The sequence below is a fragment of the Schistocerca nitens genome, chromosome 4 (assembly GCF_023898315.1).
Source record: "Schistocerca nitens isolate TAMUIC-IGC-003100 chromosome 4, iqSchNite1.1, whole genome shotgun sequence".
Taxonomy (NCBI): domain Eukaryota; kingdom Metazoa; phylum Arthropoda; class Insecta; order Orthoptera; family Acrididae; genus Schistocerca; species Schistocerca nitens.
The window spans coordinates 594,947,718-594,966,664 of NC_064617.1; the positions used below are offsets into that span (position 1 = coordinate 594,947,718).

The window sequence follows — 18,947 nt, forward strand, 5'->3', positions numbered from 1 at the left end:
TCTACTTTCACTTGGGTGATATAGTCCAGCGGCGGCTTGAGAACAAGGATAACTTCAAGAGCTGATCAAAGCTAGACATAAAAGAAACATTTGGTAACAACCAGCAGCAGATCTGCATAGCATGAATACAATTGGACAACATAGCATAATGCCAGAGGGAAATTATGAAGTCACATACACAGTTTCCAGATCTGTGTCACACAGTGAAACTGAGTATGATGGTAGCTGTCAAAGTTTCACACCTAATGAAGGACATGGCAGAGGACTTCACCAAGAAGCACCTGTACATTGAGGGACTGCAGCAGAAAAAAAGAGTAGACCGAGAGGTATTCTACAATTTTCTGGGTGTCGTACTGGTGGCAATCATAGAAGACTCTTAGGAACTTGCACTGCCAATATGGCAAATAGTGAGAGAAGAGATATGAAATTTTATGAAATCTTCTAAGACCAAAATTGCATTACCAGAAGCAGCAGTGTTGACTGTTGAACACAACCAGATCGGTAGCATCACTAAAGCTGCAGTTATAGTGGAGCCACATGGCACAATCAGAGCAGCATGGTGCAGTGACTAGAGCAGCACTGGTGAACCAAACCAGTGCTGCTCAGTGTGTGTGATTATAGTGGTGCTGCAAGCACTACTGCGCAGAGAGGCTATGTGTGAATCAAAAAAATTGTTTCTGAGCGTGATGACCAGAGCGTTTGAGTGACTCCGGCTGCATTCAGGCAATGCTAGCAGCATTTCAGTGTTGCAGCAGGTAGCACAGACACTACAATTGTTAGTGTTGTTAGTGTTTGTGTTTCTTTTGTTGTACTGTTTAAGAAAGTAGTATCAGCAACAGCCATAATAGCAGCTGTTTCTACTCAGTGTCTATTATGGAACAAGAGAAACATCTACATGTGGCAGCAGTATTGCAAACTACAAGTACAGAATACATTTCCTTATTCTTTCATTTCTTTCATTGTCTTAAAATGATAGGCAATAATAAAACTGAAGTAGCACAGCCGATAAATACTTGAAAATCATTATGTGAAAAATGTTTTCAGAACTATCCCATGTGGACAGCTTCATTTGAAGCTCTGTTGAAATCTCATATTGTTCATTAAGTGCCTTGTATAAAACACTCAATTTCTACTGTATGTTGCTTATCGACGCTGAGGGATCCTTATAGGCCAACAACAGCATTGTGGAGAACATGTACATTTCACAACATTGCAAATTTTGGTGAAGTTAGTTTTGGCTTACAAAATATGCTCCAGTTAGTGGTCATTATTCCTAAAGCACATTCCATTAATCATCATAATCTAGAAAAGAATTCGTCAAAATATTCTTTCCTTGGATCTAAAACCCATCGACTATAAGAGTTCATAAAATGCCTTGAAATACACTATAAGAATGAAATCTACCACTTTCGTTTTCCTTCCCATATCACCCAACATTAATTATAATCAGTTTCCTGTGAGGACCTGCAACTGGTGTAGGATCCCACAATGAAAATGTTTTATAAATATTTCACCAGAATTTTCTGAGCATTTTAGATAAATCTGCTTTCTGTCAACATCACCAACTGTATTTGGAAAATTCTATATGTTATATAAAACATTTACTGTAATTAGAAAATCATCTTCAGAAGGTGTTCATGTATTGTGGCCAGAGGCGATCCTAATACTTTGGTAGTTGGCTCCACAACTCCACAATTCTTAGAATGGTTATAAATCCTACTGTGAATGTCACAGCCATGTCTTGAAAACTTCTCCTGGTTTCCATAAACTTGTAATAATTCTCATTTCATCAGCTGTTGGTGACCCTTAAAAAATTACATTATTACGTTGAAAAACTCTGTAGTTACCTTATATTGCACTAGTAAGGAAGTTACACACAGTAACCATATGCAAACCACCTTCCTCTTTGCATGCTATCATTTGCCAAAATCTTGTTTCTATATCTCAAACCATTCATGAGATACAAGGATGTTATGAATATTTCATTCTCACTTTATCATATCGACACATGAGTGGAATGAAGTGCGATATATACAAATGATTTTCTTGAGAATGGAATGAGTTAAAGACCCCATCCCAAGTTTAAAGAATAGTTCAATGATAACTACACCTGGTACACAGCTACTTATGACCTAACATGCACCAAACAAAAATTCATTGTGATCTCCATTTTTCATTGCAAACTATTTGATTTTTTTGAAGTGGCTTGCTTAATTTTGAAATATCACAATAACTATGCTGATTAATGAAACTATAAGCAGTTCATCATGAAGCTGAAAAATAAAGCTATGAGATGCATGGGAATAAACTTGTTTTTACTGAGTAGCTTCTTTTAAAAAGTTTGAGAAAGGCTGCACACTGGCAAGCTTGTGTGTTTGCCTGCCTGCTGCCGCACTATTCCCTGGCCCCAATGGACCTGGGAATGAAGCAGAAGTGCGGCAGTTGCCCCATGCACAGCTCCACTCTACTCTGTTGTGTCACTCTATTATAATCCAGGACTAATTCAAGAAGAGGTTTGTTGATCATCTGCATCCATATCTACAAGACATGCCAATGCTGAGGAATGAAATTGGAAACTCTGTAACTTATGTTGCAGTGAACATACAACATCCAAGGTTCTCGACAACATAAAAGCAACTGGTACCCATACCACTTCAGTCACCATGCAGAGAAATGGACATTTGGTGAATTGTGGAAAATGCACTATTATTTTTCCACTGCATACACTCTGGGTACATTATACACAACTGTAAAGAGACAAGAAGAATTTTCAACAATTGTTGTCCCACAAGACATCAAACAACAAGGTAATTCTATGTATAGCATGTAATTGCAGAAGACTACAGCCGATTTGCTGGATGGAGCTCATTGCCATACCCAGGTCAAGGTAGCTCTCCAGCCGTTCAGTGTCACGGTACAGAGGTTTCAGCTGCTTACGCAACTGCCAAAATCAGTAAAATAAATGAGACGACCATCTATGGAGGTAAGGTCATCACAGATGAAAATCCTCCATGGATGAGATTTCCTGAAATGTCGGGAAAACACATGGACATCATCATCAAAGACCAACCTGTCAAGGCACGAGCAAATTCTGGGCCATAACTTTCACTGGTTATCATTGCCAACTAAAATAGATTATGTTCACAAAATTAAAAGCTCTGTTCTGAAAGCTGCAATACATCCAGCCAATAGTAACTTGTGTTGTGTGAATATCAATTATAGAACACTGCCTTAGAGCTTTAGTAATATTATATTGCAGTAGTATAGAAAACTGGACACAATCACAAGCACTGGCAAGATCCCAGTCATCTTTACACCAACAAAAATTGCAGCTTAACAAAAGGAAAAGCCAGCATTACAGAAGACCACAAAGGCCTCAGATGAGGAAAAATCTGTCCACGGCAAATTCAGATTAAAAGCTGGAACATTGTAAAAAGGTATTACAACCCAGTTGGATGGAAATGATTTATTGTCATCCCAGTTCATTTACAGTTAGATTTAGTGAAGTGTTTTTGCGAAGCATCAGCTCATCTGAGATCTGCAATGGCTTCTGATGAAACCAGAAGCTAGTTTCACTGGGCAGGTCTCTACTGATCTGTCAGACATTATGTAAGTCATTGTATGGAATGTTAATGATGTTAAGTGTGTGTCTTAGTTAGCAACAGGACAATTGGTACAAACTCTTCTTGCAGCTTCTCTATCTCACTGGGTGGGAGCTGACCTTTTGGGGTGGTTACCCAAGTCAACTGACAAGAATAATTGGATTATGCTGTGCCTTACTCTGTCATCATCAAGATTGCAACAACAGCCAAAGCTCTGGAAATCAACAGGTGTCTTGTATTAAAGTTCATTTTGAAGCATGGAGAGCCACCTGTAATGATCTCTGATTTTGGACATGTGTTTCAAGCAAGACTGCTGTCTGAAATAACTTCATGATGCAAAATTATCTACAGGATGACTTTCAGCTGCAAGCAAAATGTCCCATAGAAGTTTTAATAAGATGCTGGAAGACATGCTCTCAGTACATTTAAATCCAATAGGGCACAGCTTGACACTACAGGTTTCACACTAGTTTTCTCAGTATGCAGTAAAAAGACTGACACAATGATAGATACCTTGTTTCCATTACAGCCTGATCATTCTGAGAATGACTGCATAAAACAGGCCATTACCTGAAGAAGTAAGATAGTTGACACAAATATAGACCTTGCACCCCCAGGATAAGAACTGTGAACATTATACTGCCAAACATTCAATTGTAACCTATAATCCAGGGGATCTAGTATGAATTTTTACACTTACACATAACATTTGGATATTATACAACTTTATTATAAATGGTGTATCTATGGACAAGGAAAAAAAATTCCTGGGTTTTTCCCAGATGTCTTGGTTAAAAATACCGGTACACTTTTTCCTGGGTGAAAATACACTTTTCCCTTCTTAAGTGACAGAATATTTTCTGGAAAAAATGACATTTTGTCTATGGAATGTGAGATTGATTCTATTGTAAAAATTTTCTGTTTATTTATAGACGCAAACACATATATGACACAGTCATAACCGGTTTCGGCCATATAATGACCATCTTCAAATGCTAAAGGTGGCATACACTGAACACAGGTTCATGCATTGTCAAACTAGCTATAGCCTTCCGTAAGTGTGTGAATGTATTTTAATTCACTTGCTAGCTCTTGGCCACAGAAATCCATTTGTTTTCATTTGAGGTGAGAGTTGTAAATGAAGAAGAAACAGCAAAATCATTAAACCTAAACACAGGTCCTGTGGAGACTACAGCCCTCTGCAACTTAGACTGCTCTGCACATGTGCGAATCTGGCAGCTTGTTGCTACTGCTGATACAACTAACAGCTGTATTTCAAGTAGTCATAGACAGAAGCAGGTACTGCTCATATGCGACTCAACTGCACATGCGCACCGCCCACTGGCAACTGCTCAAATGAACCTAATGTAAACCGTTGTGATGTCGCAGTCATAGGAATCAGTTTGTTGTTATAAAGTATTGCATAGTCTTTGTCCTAAAGCTTTTGACACATTTTGGTGTTGGCAGACACTTGTGTGTGCACTGTATTTTGATGTTGGAAATGGCACATTTCTTTTGCAACTTAAGTTTATTTTGGTTTTCTTTTCCTCGTTTATGTTTTATTGTTGCAGTATCATTTTGCAGTAGTGGGATAAAGTGAAATTCTTTGTTAGAGTATCAGTTCTTACCAGGCAAAATTACAGAAATTGAACTGAAAACTAACACAATGAAAAATTCCCAGAATTCTAAAAAAAATTTCCAGGTTTTTCCCAGTTTTCTCCCGGATGAAAAAATTCCCAGGTTTTTCCCAGATTTCCTGCTTTCCCGGGCCATATACACCCTGTTATACTATGGTCTACATCAAATCATATGGTCTACATTAAATCATATGTTGCTTGTCAGGAGTTTGTTAAGAAGATGAAGATAATGACAAAAGCACAGAGATATCATCTACATACTTCACATGAATCCCACTCATATTCCTGAGGGGCAGGTCACCAACAAATGTGTCCGAGATGAGCAACATAGCTCCCCCCTTAAAGAATTGCACACTACTGGTAAAGCTCTTTGACAAGAATGGTGAGTGAACCAGTAGCCCTGCAGAAGTTCCAAACACTCAACAGTATTAAAAAGGGCACTGGTCCAATGTTGGTTAAGGATCTGGGGAAATGATTATGAAATTCGAAGATACAGGTTCATTTGAAGTGTAATGTGGCAGACAGAGGAAAGCAGCTGATCTGAAATCTGTTGAACATGTGGCCACAGCATTGGAGGAGTGGTTGAGTGGTAGTGTGTAAACATGCAGTGCACATGGCATTCCCCGAACACTGGACATACCTGCAAGACAGCACATAAAATCCTATGAAACAACTTGCATTGCTATGCATACAAAATCATCCTTGTTCAGGAGTTGTTTTCTGCTGACTGGCTAGCAAGACAAATGTTGACTCTGTAATTTCTTGCTCACATGGAAGTGGACAATAAATAGCCATGGAACATTCTGTTGACAGACAAAGCCCATTTCCATCTCCGAGGACATATCAATATGTCGAACTGCCGAATATGGGTAATGGAAAATCTGCACACACATCAACCAATATCACTTCATTCTACAAAGATGACTGTGTGGTGTGGATTAATGGTATTGTTTATTGTGTGGCCATATTTTCTCGAGGAGATGAGTCATCCAGGCCCTGTTAAATGGCAATGGTAAATGCTATGAGAGTCTTTTGTACACCAGCATCATTCAACCCCTCAACAGCATGGATGTGTGTGTAGGATCAGTTTTATGCAAGATGGTGCTCCTCTGCACATTACACATCCAGTGAAGTGGCTGCTGCAGAGGCATTTCAGAAATATTAGAATTATCAGCCATCATTTCCCCACAGACTGGCCATCCAGATCACCTGATATTAATCCGTGTGACTCCTGGCTGGGGTCATCTGAAATATGTGTTCAGTGCTCCAATTATTAAAGTAGCTGAATTGAAGGTGTGCACTGTGCAACCCCTGAAACACTCCAATCTATTGTGGAATACACCGTTCATCGATCTCAACTTGTGGCAGAAAACGGTAGACAGCATAATGAACATGCCACAAGCAAGTCTCATGACAGTTAGAAACCAATGTCATTTTGCTTTTTATGCAGCTTTTGGCCCCAGGACAATTAAAAACTTATGTCATTTTGTTTAATAGGCATTTTTTGCCTCTGGACAATTAAAAAACGATTTTTCTCATCTGATGTGGTATGACCTTGCCATGGTGGATGGTCTTACCTAACTAATAGTGCCACAACTGTTGACTGCCAAATTTGTGCAGTCATGCACATTGAATCTTACAGATGGTGTAATGTGCAACTCAAACCATAGCTGCTGTATTGTGATTCATTAGTCATTTGTAGCCGACCCCATTTACATTAAGACGGTTACAGCACAATCTACTGGCAAAATATTTGTTAACTTAAAAAAGAAAAATCCATGACTTTTCTCATGCATCAATAATACACTGTTCAAATTATACATCAATGAGAGCAGTGGTTCTCTTTCTACAGTGTTTTGAAACTGGAACTTTAATTATGGACACTGTATAATTCAGAGAATCTCTGTGCTGTGGCAGGCAGTTCAGCTCCATCTATATTTTCATGAGTGCTTGATAAATATGCGTTTGGTATGAAGTGTTAGTTGTTGTTGATGACCCTTCTATCTTAATTGATACTAGAGTCTGGACTCTATGTGACAATATAGCAGTGTTCTATAATGAGAAGAATTAGCATCATCTCATGTATTCTTAGCCATTGAAAGAACTGATTTTTCTGTCAAGTATTTGATTTTATTAAATTATGTTCACTTTCAATTTACATCAATAACTTTGATAAAATGGAAAACAACTATGATCAATAGGGTGGTGTGCTAAGCTATCTTTTGCTGATATTTCTCTGTGTCACTATAACTACTATGATGTACTTTCACAAAATAACAAGGCTATGCCAGTGAACATTCCAAGCTGGGCACAAATGACAGTTGATCTGACAAGTGACAAATTTTCTATTGCAGATGGTCCATTCTGTTCTAGTGCTTGAAGGATTGCTCAGAGCCTTGTCTCAAGTACAATACATTCATTTGGTAACTTCATTTTGAAGATACTGTAGAGGAAAAGAGCACAGCTGACAACAGTGCCCCATCTTGTTCCATCAATGCAACAGAAATAACACAATTACAATAACCAGATGGTGGTGTACTCCCGCTCTATGTGAAAACACTCATGCACACCACATGGCATATAGATGTGGAATGCACTTGATTTTAAAATCTATTGAATTATGCACAAATTTATGGCTGGCCAACCCCCAATAAATGCTGTTTTATTGTTTCCTTCAAAATTTCCTGTTATAAAGCCAAAGGCTTCATGATTTATTCTGTATAAGATATTAAAATTCACAGTTTACAGGTGGCACAAAATGAAAACTTCATGCACTAGAAAATGTTACTACAGTTGCTCACATCAAATGTCCTGGCGCAAAGAAAAAAGGATGCTGAATGGTTTGCATGTTCTCAAATTCAGATGTTTTAAGCACAGCCATAAAGTAGCGTTTCAAAGAATCTGAAGATTAAAAAAAAAAAATTAAAATAATCTGTTTCCATAAGTTAACAAATCCTCTGGAGCCACAACAAAACATCATTTCAAAACAAGCTGACAGACAAAATGTAGTGGAAAAAGTGAGCAACATGATATATGAGATATGTTCAAGATATTCTGGAACTTTGTCCACAAATTTTTTATATGCTTGCCTTTTACTTATTGTGCATGGTCTCCTTCAAAATACTCTCCTGCACAATTGATATACCACCCCCAGTGTCATTCACATTTCTGGAAACAGTCTTTATATGCCTCTTACTTGATCACACGAAGTGCCATCTGTCAATTGTTTACTACCTCATCTATTACTGCAAATCTTCGTCCTTTCAACATGGTTTTCAATTTTGGAAATAAAAAAAAAAAATCTGCAGGGACCAGGTCTGGAGAGTAAGGAGGATGAGGCAGCACAGTGATTTTGTTTTCTGTGCAATAGTCACGCACCAACAGGGATGAATGTACAGACACATTATCATGATGCAAGAGCCATGAATTGTCTCGTCACATTTCAGGCTGTTTCTTTCTCACGTTTTCTCGCAGGCATCACAACACAGCCCTGAGAGTCATGAATTCATTAACAACTAATCCATCAAAGTCAAAGAAAACTATCAGCATGGCTTTGACATTTGACCTAGCCTGATGAGCTTTTTTAGCCTATGGACAACCTTTCCCAATCCATTGAAAAGAATGAGCCTTGGTCTCAACACAAATCAAAAGCTTTTCACAGATTGTGAGGTGAAGGTCTTTCTAATCTTGACTCAAAAACTGTGGGACAAAACTGATGGCAACACGATGCATTCCATGATGCTGTGTCACAATTTCATGACATAATCCAACAGAAATGTTACATTCTTCTGCAGTCACTAAGAGGGTAAGTCTTCGATTGGCACACACAATTTCATTAACGTTCCTGACATGAGCATTGTCAGTAGATGTTGAAGGGCAGCCTGAAGGAAGGTCATCTTTAACTTCCATCTGGTCATTTTTAAACTGTGTAAACCGTTAACAACACTGAGTATGGCTTACACACTCATCACCTTAGGCTTCCTGTATAATTTGGGGTGTCTCTGTAATGGTTTTCATGCGTTTCAAGCAAAATTTAGTGCTCACATGTTGCTTCTCTAACTCTGCCATCTCGAAATTTGCAAAATGTGTGACCCAATGTTCTAGTCAATACAGCACTGAACAATAATTAACAGATATATGACAATGAAACTTCCAGTAATTACGCATGAAACACTGGCATGTACAGGGATGCCATTGGCATTTTGTTCCAACTCACCACTGTCGCGAAATTAGGGACGTTCTGAAATTTTTTGAATAGACCTCGCAAATGTTATGCTGCAATGAAACTACTAAGTATGAATTCAACAGCTCCTTTGGACAAAGACTTCCTGTATAGTGTTGTATTCATGAAATTCCCTAAGGAGATGTTAAAATCATACCAGTATTATGGAAATGGAGTGATACAACAATGTCGGTTTTCTTGTCCTGAACAATATCATGTTAACCAAATGTATCTACAGTATACATTTTATAGGGGTAATCTGGCACCTGAGGTCTAAAGGGATGATACTCTGCAACACTATCTGCTTTTTTATGTATCTTCAACATGATGACACCTAAACTACCAGTTACTCTCTCAGTTAAACATACATGGGACATTTTCATTATTATTTCGGACCTACAGGGCCCATCTATTCAGCAAGGGTATTTAACATCACAAGCAAGGCTGGTCAGGCTGATTCACAGTATTTGCTTTTAATTGTAATAACAATGTAATGTATTTGTTTCTGATTCAAATGGATGAATAATGGAAACTCCGGGATGGAACAACAACAATATGGAAAGGATAGATTGCTAGTCACCACATAGAGGAGACACTAACTCACAGACAGATATAATGAAAAATATACTAGAAATACATAAGCCTTCTCAAAAGTAGAACACTCATACATTCACACAACAGCAACTCACATACATTTCTACTGTCTCTGGCTGCTGAGATCCAATTGCGATAGTATCTGTTGTAAGCAGCAATAAGTTGTGGACAGTGGTGCATGTAAGGAGGAGGCATGGGGTGGGCAGAGGAAGGGACAGCAGGTAGGGGTGGGGGAAGATGCTATCTGTGGGAGCATACAGGGGCATGATAGGGAGAGCATAGGGCTACTAAGTGCAGTGTTAGGAGGCTATGGGAGGAAGGGAGAAAAGTAAATGGAAAATGAGCTCCTTGTCCAGGCACAGATGGCCCAAGCAATGTTGACCAGCCCCATGTCATCATCAGCCATAGAATTCCATGCAGGTGTAGTGAGTAGCAATTTATCCTTTCCATATTCTTCTTGCATGAATAAAAACAATAGATATCTCAATCAAAGCAGGAGATTCTAATACTTTGATTTATATATGTAGTTTCACATATAAGAGAATGTTTTAATTAATATCAGTTAATTGAAAAAAATAATTACATACAAAATATTTTGTATTGACAATATCTTATTCAAGTTTAATACATCTCAAATTGAATGTGGTCACTTGATGTGCACCATAACAACATTCAGCTCAATTTTTATTTTCTAGTGATTTTTGTTTTTGCATGTTTTGAGCCCACCTATCTTAACGTCAGCCAAGTTCAATTGCCATATACTGCCACACCAATAGAACTGGCTGTGAGAGATTACATACTTAATCTTGGATAAATCAAACAATGGAAACTCCAGGATGGAATATCAGGAAACGAAAACACACACACATCCACACAAGCAAGCATACCTCATGCACACATGATCACCATCTCCAGCAGCTCAAACTGGAATGCAATGGTCACATTCAGCAGAAGCAGCAATCTGGAGTTAGGTGGAGAAGGGAGAGAGATAGCAGAGTAAAGGTGGGAAGGGAGGAGCACTGTCTGTCAGAGGGTGCACAAAATATATCAGGCATGACAAGACTGCCAGACACATGATTGGGAGACTGTGGAGCAGAGAGGTGGGGGGAAGGAGGATGGGACTGTGGAGGGGAAAGGCGAGGATCGGGGAAGGAGAAAGAAGAGGAGCAGGGAAGGAAAAAGATGAGGGAGTGAATTGGCAGATGAGAGCACACAATGAGGATGAGGGGGTGTGAACAGGGAAGGGGTGATAGGATAAAGGGGGCAGGAACTGTCGGGTGGAGGATGCAGGGACAATAGGTTACCACAATTTGGGGATGAAGGTTGTGTTGTAAGGATAACTCACATCTATGCAGTTCAGAAAATCTGATGGTGGAGGGGAGGAGCCCAGGTTGTGAAGCAGCCAATGAAATCAAGTGTGTTACGTTCAAATGCATGTTGTACCTCAGGGTGGTCTTCCATGCTCTTGGCCCCTGTTTGGCGGTTGTCATTCATCCTGCTGGACAACTCCCTCCTAATACCGGTATAAAAAGCTTGCAATGTGTGCAGCAGAGCTGATATATGGCATGGCTACTTTCACAGGTGTCCCAGCCTCCGATGGGGTAGGATAAGCCTGGAGAGGACTGGAATAGGAAGTGCTGCATGGGTATGTTGGGCAGGTCACACAACTCGGAATTCCACAAAGAAAAAAATCCCTGTGGCAAGGGGTTGGGAATGGCAGTGGCACAGGATGTTATTGAGTTTGGGTGGACAATGGAATAGCACTTTAGGAGGAGTAGGAAAGCTGTTCGGTAGGATGTCCCTCATTTCAAGAATGAAGGATGTGGTTCAGTTGTTCCAGTCCAGGGTGGTACTGGATGATGATGGGGGCAGGCACTCCTTTGAAGCTGGTTCCTGGGGCTGGTGGGAGGATTGGGAGTGTGTGGGAAAATGGCATGGGAGATGATTGCTGACTAGGTCTGATGCATAGTTTCTGGAACACCGTTGTTAACCTTTTCACCAAAATCCTCAGCCCTACAGAAGTTTCAAACCTATCCAAAGGCCTCATGTTTAGCCCTACACCCAAGTTTAACCACACTGAACTTATCAAAGACCTACTCTCCTTCTCCCAATCCCTGAAATGGAAACACTTGTTTCCCACCACTCCCTCCAAGCAAAGCAAACATAACCCTAATACTGAACGTTGCCTCTCCCAGTTCATACGACCATCCAACCATTAACCTCCCATCCTCCTACTTAACAAACCGCTGGTATTCTTCCAGGAATTCCTTATCTCCAACTTCATCTCATCATTCTTCCTTCCACAGGTTCCTTCCTAAGAACACCAACCTTTCAGCAGAAGAAAGAGCAGCCAGACACAACCTCAAAACAAATCTTGACTTAATCATCCTGCATGCAGACATGTCATTATGAATTGAAATGACCACCTGGTGGAAGGCCTCTGCCAATTAACTAGTTCACCCACCTATAAATTCTGTAGGGACCGATGACCTCAGCAGTTTGGTCCTATAAGTCCTTACCAATTATAAATTCTGCCAGAGTGATCCCACCCCGCAAGTCCAAAATAACCTCCAATCCCTGTTTAGAGCTTTAGGCCCTTCCCAGAGCTCTCCCTTGGATCCATTTCCCTCCTCACCCCTATGAAACCCTGCAACCCACCTTCTACATGCCCCAAAATCCACAAACCCAACAATTCTGGACACCCTATTGTAGATGGTTATTTTGTCCCACTAAAAGAATTTCAACCCTCATTGACCACCACGCCCAACCAAATGCCTGAAATATAGCCTGTCACATCAAAAATACCAACCACTTTCTTCATTGACTCTTTACCGTCCCCACCCCTTTACCTCCCAGATCTGTACTCATCACTGTTGATGCCACTTCCCTACACAACAACATCTCTCATGCCCATGGTCTTGCTGCTATCGAGTACTACTTTTCCCAATGTCCTCCTGACTACAAACACACTACCTCTTTTCTCATACACCTTACTAACTTAATCCTAACACACAACTACTTCTCTTTTGAAGGATAAGTACACAAACAAATCTGCAGTACAGCCATAGACACCTGGATGAACCCTGCTATGTCAACCTGTTTATGAGCCATCTACAGGAAACCTTCCTCAACTCTCAAAACCCCAAACCCTTGATTTGGTTCAGTTTATTAATGATATCTTCTTGATATGGTCTCAAGACTAAAACATCCTTTCCTCATTCCTACACAACCTCAAAACTTTCTCTCCCATCTGCTTCACCTTGTCCTCCTCAACCTAGTATGATACATTCCTGAATGCTGACCTCCTCCTCTCTGATGGCTCCATCCACATTCAGTACACCAGCCATCAACAGAACCTGTATTTTGACAGCTGCCATCCCTTCCACCCCAAAGAATCCCTGCCATACAGCCTGGCCATCTGGGATGGCATATCTGCTGTCACAAGGAATCCCTTGCCATTATGCTAAAGGTCTCACCAAGGCCTTTACAGACAGGCTCTATCCCCCAGATCTAATAAGCAAACAGGCCTCCTGTGCAATTTCCCTTCATACCCCCAATCCTCCCACAACCCCCAAGAACATACTATAAAGGAGTGGCCCCTTCGTTACCCAGTACCACCATGGACAAGAACAACTGAACCAAATGCTTCATCAGCGTTTTGGTTGCCTATCACCATGCCCTGAAATGAGGGAGATCCTACCCAAGTTTCTCCCATCCCTCCTAAAGTGGTGTTCCATCACCCACCTAACCTCCACAACATCCTAGTCCATCCCTATGCCACTCCCAATCCCGGCCCCTTACTGCAGGGATCATATCCCTGTGGAAGACCCAAGTGCATGACCTGCCCAAACCATGCATCCGGCATTTCCTATTTCAGTCCTCTTACAGACCTATCCTACCCCATCAGAGGTTGGGCCACATGTGAAAACAGCCAAGTGATGTACTACCTCTGCTGGAATCATTACACAGCTTTTTATATTGGTATAACTACCAACCAGCTGTCCACCAGGATGAACGGCCACCACCAAACAGTGGTCAAGAGCATGGTAGACCACCCAATGGCACATCAAGCAGCTGAACATAAAGTACTTGATTTCAATTGCAGCTTCACAACCCCATAACCTCCCAATGATGTGTCTGGAAGTCTTGTCTTGCCCCATATAGTCCCTGCACACTTTCCCCCTTCACAGTGAAAAGATATATTGTTACTTACTGCAAAGAAGACATGTTAAGTTTCAGACAGGCCTAATTAAATGACACTTACGCAAAGCTTTCAGCCACAGCTTTCATCAGCGGCTGAGAAACACACACCATTCATACACACAAGCAAGCACACCTCATTCACATAGGGCCACCAGTTCCAGCAGCATTCTGGCCTGAGCTGCCACAGCTGGTAGTCGTGTGTGTGAGGTGTGCTTGGTTGTGTGTATGAGTGGTGTGTGTTTCTCCTCTATTAGACAGCCTATAGACCTTGTGAGGGCCTCTTGACAAAGTTACAGTGAAGATTACAATGCTCTGTGAGGCAAATGGACCCAGGCACTCATCAATGTGGTTCACAGAGTAGAATTGCAGCCTTCACTGATGGAGCTGGTATGCAGAGAAACTTCATTGTGTAGCCATCCATTAGTAACAGCATTGGTGAACATCAAGGGAAGATTGGTATAGTTAGTGTGATGCTACCTGCTTGCATCATTCAGATGATTTCAATGGCTGCTAGTATATAAAGTTCTCTGTTAAAAAAAGTCATGATGGTTTCCTTGTAGATAAAATATCCCATAAGTGAAATTATTCTCCATTTAGATCTCTGGGCAGGATGTCCTATCATACAAAAATATTGTTCTAATCAAGATGTGCATGTGGAATGCAATAAATGTAATATAGTGCAGAAAATCATAAAAAATATGGTAGAAATGGAAAGGATATATATATAGAGGTACTTTAGGAAAGAGCGAAAAATCCAGGATGGAATGTGACAATATTATGAAATGGCATAATATTGTTAGGGAAGAGTGAGATTCAAAGGCCAGAAAAGGGGGTTTTACGAGTAGAATGAAGATCAGAGCATTATCCATACTTCACCAGATAATGGTAGAACAAGATAAGAAGTAGTAGTACTGAATAGGGAGAACAGCGAAAGATTATCAGCAATAAGCAGAAAGAACAGTGATAATGGAATTGAATGGATGTTCAACAGACACTTTAAAAGTTACTTATATATGGCATCCATAGAAGTTGATGGAAGTGAAATTGAAAGCAAATTTGATAATGTTAACAGTGTCATGAAATATATCAATGGGAGTGAGGATTTAATCATAATAAAACTAAACTGAACTCCGTCCGAAGAGGCCTTGGAGGGCCCAATGGTACTGACCGGCCGCCATGTCATCCTCAGCCCACAGGCGTCACTGAATGCGGATATGGAGGGGCATGTGGTCAGCACACCGCTCTCCTGACCATATGTCAGTTTATGAGACCAGAACCGCTACCTTTCGGTCAAGTAGCTCCTCAGTGTGCCTCGCAAGGCCTGAGTGTACCCCACTTGCCAACAGCGCTCAGCAGACCCGATGGTCACCCATCCAAGTGCTAGTCCAGCCCGACAGCACTTAACTTCGGTGTTCTGACGGGAACCGGTGTTACCACTGTGGCATGGCCATTGGGAGGCTGAAATGCAAAGGTAGAATGCACAAAATGAAGGGAGAAATTGGTCTCCCCAACTGACATGAATGGAGAATGATTAATAGAAGTCAGTATTTGGCACTAGTTAGATATTACAAATATTCTTTTTAAGAATGCCTTGAGAAGTAATAATACACAGACAATGTCAGGGGATCAAAGAATGATACTCAGTTGAGTATACTTTGGGAAATAAAAAGATTCTGGAATCAAGTTAAGGAGAGTTCAAGGGAAAGCAGCCAAAACATTGGAATGTAGATAAATTCAAGGATCTACAAGCTCAGGATGCCTTGCAAGAATATGTAACAAAGAAATAATGACACTTCAAGAAGTTATTGCTGTAGAAAATTAATGTAGTGGGTTTACAAGAGGTGTAATAAAAACAAAGTAAGATTCAAAATGGCAGAAAAGGAGTCAGTGTTGGATAACAGATAACATACTAGTACTTCATTACGATTGATAAATGAACAACAGAAATATGTTAGTCACCAAGAAATGAAGTTAATTGGGCATATAGAAATGCTAAAGAAGAAAGGATGGAGGGAAATCTGACATGAGATACAAAACTGAAACAGACTATGTAGATGCTGCATATCAGCTAGTAAACAATCATTTCAGACACCAAAAAGTGAGGTGCATGATGGTTATAGATGAGACAGTTAACTGAGCAGTAGAAGCAAGAGGTATGGCAAGTTGGTTGAAACAATAGCTGGAAAAAACTTTACAGTTCCTCAAATAAATTAGGCTGATTAAAAATTAAGACATGGTGCCAGAAGAGGAGATTCAATCCCTATTCCTGAATTTCAAAAAGCTATACATGAACTTGTAAAGAACAAATATCCATAAATTGTGTTACCTAGTCTATATTTTGTTTTATGAAAATAACAACTGTATATTACTATGAAATAGAAAAGTGTTGCTAAGGAACGGTGTTTTCCTCATCAAATTACTTAGAACAGATTGCTAAACATAAGAAATAATTTCACTGAGTGGTGAATCCAACATGATCAAGAAGGAATGATGGAAAAGTAAAACAGCAGAACACTGCCAACAAAACCGCTAAAGATCAAATTGAAGTGAGAAATGCCAGTGTTAAACCAGAAGTACTTTTAGAAGCAAAACCTTATATTTGATTTTTCCAAGCCGAAGCACAATTTCATATTGCTGGCATAATAACTGAGACTACAAAATTTAATTTTTTGATGGCCTTCTTCATTACTTTCAAGGATATCTCCACCACACATCAGGGGCGATGCCTCTTGAGACCGGAGGTAAATAGTACTGCCTTACCACAAACTACCAGTTCAGCTCACTCCATGGATACCAGCAGGACTAAGCTTGTGGATGGATTATCAACGACAATTTCGCTTATCTCCAGGAATCCAACAAGATGGAAACTTGCATTTGTTGTGCACTTTGATAGTGGACTCTCGTTGTGAATAGGATATAAGTCATGGCAAGTCCAGTCAGTATTGGCTAAATAACTATTAGAGACAGAATTGAGTTTGTACAAATGTCTCCGATAAAGTTGTAATTGCTGAAATACAAAACAACTGATATGGGACATTGCAAAAACATTGGTCCAAAATTTATACAAATAAACAAATATGTGAATAAAAATACTTGCCATAAGTGCAACTGGTAAAAAATTTCTTCATTGCTTAGTGGCTTTTATACCTCTAGAGTGTTGGTAATTCATGCCATGACATAAAAATAGAAATGTAGGTACAGGGTGTTACCAAAAGATATGGTCACAAATTTTCAGGAAACATTCTTCACATATAGAGGAACAAAATATGTGGATATTGGTCTGGAAATACTTATTGTACATGTTAGAGGTCAGCTTCTACAACTCTTAAACACATTAATCATGGTAAAGACATAGGAAAATAACATACTATCAGAGTATGTAACACTTTCCCAGATGAAATGTTCAGAATATCCTCCATTAGCTTGGTTACATGTATCAACCTGCCATTGAATCCCTGATGCACCATTGTATCCCTGGAGGAATGTGTATTGTTTCACAGTATTCTGCAATATGGGCATGAAAACACTGTACGTCTTGCACCGGGGTTCAGTACACAAGAACTCTCAAATGCTCGTACAAATAAAAGTCTGGTGGGTATAGGTCCAGAGAGCATGGAGGGCAAGGAATTTGTCCACTTCTCCCTCTTCATCTGTCATGGAATCTGTTATTTAGATGCCTGCAAACATTAACACTGAAATGAGAAGGAGTTCCACCATTCATGGACTGTATTTTGTCACACTTCTAAAGGCACATGTTCTACCAGACAATGTAGAGTATTCTCTAAGAAAACATGGTAAGTTTCTCTTCTGAGCTTGTGTGGAAGAACATAAGGCCCTAACAAACACTCAGCAAGAATGCTGGCCCAAATGTTGACACTATGATGTGACTGCACAATTTCATGAGGGTCCTCAACACCTCTTAATAAGGAATAGGAATGGACCCAAAACTGATGCTAGTGGGATTCCCTTCGTGATTTCGCCCTTATCACAAACATTTTTCTCCTTCCATCTTTATTTGAATTAGTGAGCATAGCTCTCTGCATTCGGTTTGTTAAGAATGATTCAAATCAGTTGTGTTTCCCCATAATTAATGCGAACCTATATGTACATTTACATTTATAACCTGAAGACCACTATGACTAGCATCACAGAGGGTACATCCCATTGTACCAGTTATTAGGGCTTCTTCCTGTTCTGTTCTCATACAGAGTATGGATAGAATCTTGTCCTAATGACCCCTATATGAGTGACACATAGGGGGTTGTAGAACATGCCTAGAGTAGTCATTTTAAGTTGGTTCTTGAAACTTTGTAAGCAGGCTTCCTCAGGATAGTTTACTTCTATTTCAAGAGTCTGCCAGTTCCATTCTTCAGCATCTGTTTGACATTCTCCCATAGGTCCAACAATCCTGTGACCATTTGTGCTGCCCTTCTCTGTAGATGTCCAATACTGCCCTTCTCTGTATATGTCTAATACCCCTGTTCGTCCCATTTGGCACGGGTCTCACACACTTGAACAACATTCTGGAATGGGTCACATGAGTGATTTGTAAGCTATGTCCTTTGTAGACTGATTGTATTTCCCACAGTATTCTACCAATAAATCAATGTTTACCATCTGCTTCCAACCCCCATGAACGATGGACCTTGCTGTTGGTGGGGAGGCTTGCATGCCTCAGTGATACAGATG

The 18,947-nt window shown here is 40.1% G+C and overlaps 1 protein-coding gene and 1 pseudogene across 1 annotated transcript in view; both read right to left on the minus strand.

Moving 5' to 3' along the window:
- Positions 1-18,947, minus strand: part of LOC126251375 (MAP kinase-activating death domain protein) — a 595,744-nt gene that overhangs the window by 446,636 nt on the left and 130,161 nt on the right. The gene's annotated exons all lie outside the window — the stretch shown is intronic.
- Positions 15,596-15,713, minus strand: LOC126254112 (5S ribosomal RNA; annotated as a pseudogene).